Source organism: Palaemon carinicauda, chromosome 37 (assembly GCF_036898095.1).
Source record: "Palaemon carinicauda isolate YSFRI2023 chromosome 37, ASM3689809v2, whole genome shotgun sequence".
NCBI lineage: Eukaryota > Metazoa > Arthropoda > Malacostraca > Decapoda > Palaemonidae > Palaemon > Palaemon carinicauda.
In genome coordinates, this window is record NC_090761.1 from 74,607,882 (window position 1) to 74,612,678 (window position 4,797).

Genomic DNA, 4,797 nt, shown 5'->3' on the forward strand with positions numbered 1-4,797 from the left:
AAAGTGCATAAAGACCTAAAAAGAGGGAAGACAAAGTAAGTAAAGTGCATAAGTGCCTAAAAAGAGGGAAGACAAAGTAAGTAAATTGCATAAGGGTATAAATAGAGGGAAAATAAAGTAAGTAAAATGCATAAGGACATAAGTAGATGGAAGACAAAGTAAGTAAAGGGCATAAGGGCCTAAACAGAGGGAAGACGAAGTAAGTAAAATGCACAAGGTCCTAAACATAGGGAAGACAAAGTAAATAGTAATAATAAAAAAAAAAACAGAATAAAGATATCTATTACATTGAATTTTTTAATTTCGGTGATATGACCAAGCCCTGGGACCGGGGAAGTCATTCAGAGCCCTTCTGTAACTGCGTGTGAGAAATCCCGTAGTTCTGATATGAAATAGATGTTGAGGCAATGATGATAAGACGTATTGCCTATGGAGAATTAGTGTTTTTATAAGGTTTATGAAAGAAACACCTATTTTAGGTACTCTAGAACTATATTCTTTAATATACCTTCATTTCTTAACTGAAATTTACAAACCAAGACCACTTGTAGTCATGTGAATTCCTATAATTATTGTTGACACAACTCTTAATGGAGATTGGAAATAGTTCTACAAAGAGGGTTAATTCTATTATTTGGTAACAGGAATTCTCCTTTGCTAGTTTACAACCAATGGGCATTGTCTTCACTATTATAATGTTCAAGCTTTTCGGATTCTAGGAATTAGGAATAGCACATAAAGTGCAGATCTTAGACAAATAAACTAACATTATAAATGGAAGCTAAAATACACATACTGGAGGGCTTTCTTGAAGTGTAGCACAGACAAATAAAGTAACACTACACCTTGAGGCTGAAGAAGCACACACGAAAAGCCTTACTGAAAGTGCAGCACGCAGACAAATAAAGTAACAGAATACTTGAAGTGCAGCACACAGACAGATAAAGTAACACTACACATTAAGGCTAAAGAAGCATATATGAAAGGCCTTACTGAACGTGCACTTACGCAGACAAATGAAATAACACAATAGTTGAAGTACAGCACACAGACAAATAAAGTAACGTTACAGCTTAAGGCTAAAGAAGCACACACTGGAGGACTTTCTAAAAGTGCAGCATGCAGACAAATAAAATAACACAATAGTTGAAGTACAGCACACAGACAAATAAAGTAACGTTACAGCTTAAGGCTAAAGAAGCACACACTGGAGGGCTTTCTAAAAGTGCAGTATGCAGACAAATAAAATAGCACAATAGTTGAAGTACAGCACACAGACAAATAGAGTAACGCTACATCTTGAGGCTAAAGAAGCACACACTGGAGGACTTTCTAAAAGTGCAGCACGCAGACAAAGAAAGTAACTCTATAACTTGAAGCTTAAAACTAAAAAACCTAACCATAGACGCCTTACTTGAAATGCAGCACACAAACAAATAAAGTAAGACTATGACTCGAGTCCAAAGAAACACACACTGGAGACCTTACTCTTAATAGAAACCGGGAATCCAGGTAACCTGAAACCGGTTAATAAGCAAAGACTCGACCCTTGCAATAGGACCCAATTACGCTACCAATTAAATTCCTGCCAAGGACAAGGAAGGATTTTTTTTCCACTCCGCGTCTCTTTCCGACATTGGTTCTAGGAAAGGGACCACAGAAGTCCAATCTTCTATGAGTGGCCACGAATTACGAGGTAGATTACGTCGGGAGTATCATCCATTTTAAGTGATTAATGGGTGAAGAGAGTTGTAAATGCCCAGGACAAGACGTGGTTTTATGCCTCAGCCTTTTGAGTATTCCAGTCTTCGTGTGAGTTACGTTGTGTTTACATAATCCGCAAGTGAAACTAGTTCTGATATATAATCCGCAAGAGAAACTAGTTGTGATGTACAATCCATCAGAGAAACTAGTTCTGATGTATAATCCACAAGAGAAACTAGTTTTGATGTAAAATCCGCAAGAGAAACTAGTTCTGATGTATAATCAGACAGAAAAACTAGTTCTGATGTATAATCCGCCAAAGAAACTAGTTGTGGAATGGTCTTCCTGATCAGACAGTTGAATCGGTGGAACTTCTAAAGTTCAAACTTGCAGCAAATGTTTTTTTGTTGAACAGACTGGCATAAGTTAATCTTCATAGTTTATATACAGTATGAAAGATCTATTTTGATGTCGTCACTCTTAGAATATTTCTTATTGTTCAATGACTTTCTTGTATTTTATTTACATCCCTTCCTCACTGGGCTATTTTTCCTGTTGGAGCCCTTGGGTCTATACTATAGACTCTATAGCATCCTGCTTTTCCAACTAGGGCAGTAGCTTATGCAAGAGAAACTCGTTCGAGGTCCGATTAGGTTAGGTTAAGTTGGGTTAGATAAGCGTATGAAAGACCAAGGTAAATGTACGGTTTTGTGAGCAATATTTATCATACTTATTTGACTTCAATTCAGATGATTCTTATTAACTTTCACGACTCCATCTTCCAGCTTCAAAATACTTGAACTTTATTTTTGGTATTACGTTTGCAAATTACCAAATATAAAAAAGCTAGAAAATTCATCTTCATCTCCTACGCCTACAAACGTAAAAGGGCTCAGTTAGATTTCGACAGTCGTCTCTATCTTGAGCTTTTGAATTAATACCTCTCCATTCATCATCCTACTTCACGCTTCATAGTCCTCAGCCATGTAGGCCTGGGTCTTCCAATTCTTCCAGTGCCTTGTAGAACACAGTTGAAAGTTTGGTGAACTATTCTCTCTTGGGGAGTGCGAAGAACATGACTAAACCATCTCCATCTACATCTACTCCTCCCCATGATCTCATCCACATTTGGCTCTCATGTAAGAATTGCTTTGTATAAATGTTTTCTATGCAAATGTTCTGTAGCAATTGTCGAAGCTCCAAGCTTATATTAGAATAGCACAGGTCTTTCAACATCAGTCCCTAAGGGAAAATATGTATCCATTTTCTACCGCATAATTGTGAGCGCCTATGAAAGGTTTAATTAACAAGGCCAGACTTGGGGTGGAAATTCCTGTGGGATGAAGCAAGATCAATGTACACAGGGATTCACACATACATTCATACACTAATAGAGAGAGAGAGAGAGAGAGAGAGAGAGAGAGAGAGAGAGAGAGAGAGAGAGAGAGAGAGAGAGAGAGAGAACTATTTCATAAATGTTTCACCCAGTTGGAAAATATTTTTCTCTCTCTTAGATTAGCAAGCAGGAACTTGATTCATTACTAAGGTAATTGCTTCCTTTTTCGTCCTTTACGTGGATCGAACATGGAGAGAGAGAGAGAGAGAGAGGAGAGAGAGAGAGAGAGAGAGAGAGAGAGAGAGAGAGAGAGAGATATCTCATTTTCCCCATAGAGACAAGAAAGGACTATCAGTATCTGTCTACATCAACAGCGCTAACCATTTATCTTCCACTACACCAGCATCACTTCATTTAAAAGATATCTCCATTTTGAGAGAGAGAGAGAGAGAGAGAGAGAGAGAGAGAGAGAGAGAGAGAGAGAGAGAGAGAGAGAGAGATAGCAGCTTCTTATTCCTTTCTCACTAAAATTAACTCCTCAATTCATCTGGCAAGTGGCATTTTTCCCCCCTTCAACTTGGCCGGGCGATTCTGTCATCTCAGTTAGCAACGTCCTGTGACGTCATATCCCAGAGGCTAATATGCTTTTGGTCGGTTATTAATAGACCGAAATGATTCGCGGCTGTTCAACGCGATTCTTAGAAACAGTGAATGGAGAGAAGTCATATTCGGGGTATATTTAGCTTACGGGAACTGCTTAAAGGTGGACTGGCTCGCTATGAATTGGAGTGATATCTTTCTATGATCACTGTGAAGTACTTAAAACACGGATCTTGAGAAAGGGTACTCTCTATATGATTTGTACATCGAGTGTCCTGATTGATTGATTAAGTGATGTGAATATTACCTTTAGAAATGTGTTAGAGAATATATAGCCAATAGCTGCAAAATTAATACGACTGAGTCAGCCATTGTTTTCAGTCAAACTTGCCTTAAAGAGGGTCTTTTACCAAAATAATAATAATAATAATAATAATAATAATAATAATAATAATAATAATAAGAACTAGAGGGGCACTTAGTAGAGCCCAGATCTCAGCCGTGGCAGCTTATTTCTCGACCTCTTGCTCGACCTTGACCTTGACCTTAACGTGTATTAATTGGCGTGGAATTTCATATACTTAAATATGAACCAAATTTGAAGTCTCTCTGAAAACGATGTCCAAACTTATGGGCTGACTACGTGAATTGGACATTTTGTTTAACCGTGACCCTGACCTTTTTCCTTGACCCTCCAAAATGTAATAATTTCCATTTTTTTACACAATAGTTAATCCCTGCAAGTTTCATTACTCTACGATTAAAATTGTGGCCAGGAAGCTGTTCACAGAAAAACACACACATAAATAATCATACAAACAGGGTGTAAAACAGGTAATAATAATAATAATAATAATAATAATAATAATAATAATAACAATAATAATAATAATAATAATAATAACATAGTCAAGCTTGAAATATCCTATCACACATAACATTGAAATGCAGTTCGAAACTAAACCGATACAAAGCATCTATTCTTATCAGTAAGATGACCTTTACCATACTGTATGATGGAGTAATCGTGTATAATACAACACCATACCAAGAGCAAGAATGGTGTGGAATAATGCACGTCCTGGAGGCATTCACAATCACAGAAATACGAGTGAAATATAATTGGCAAGAGCAACAGGTTAAAGATGGGAGCTTGA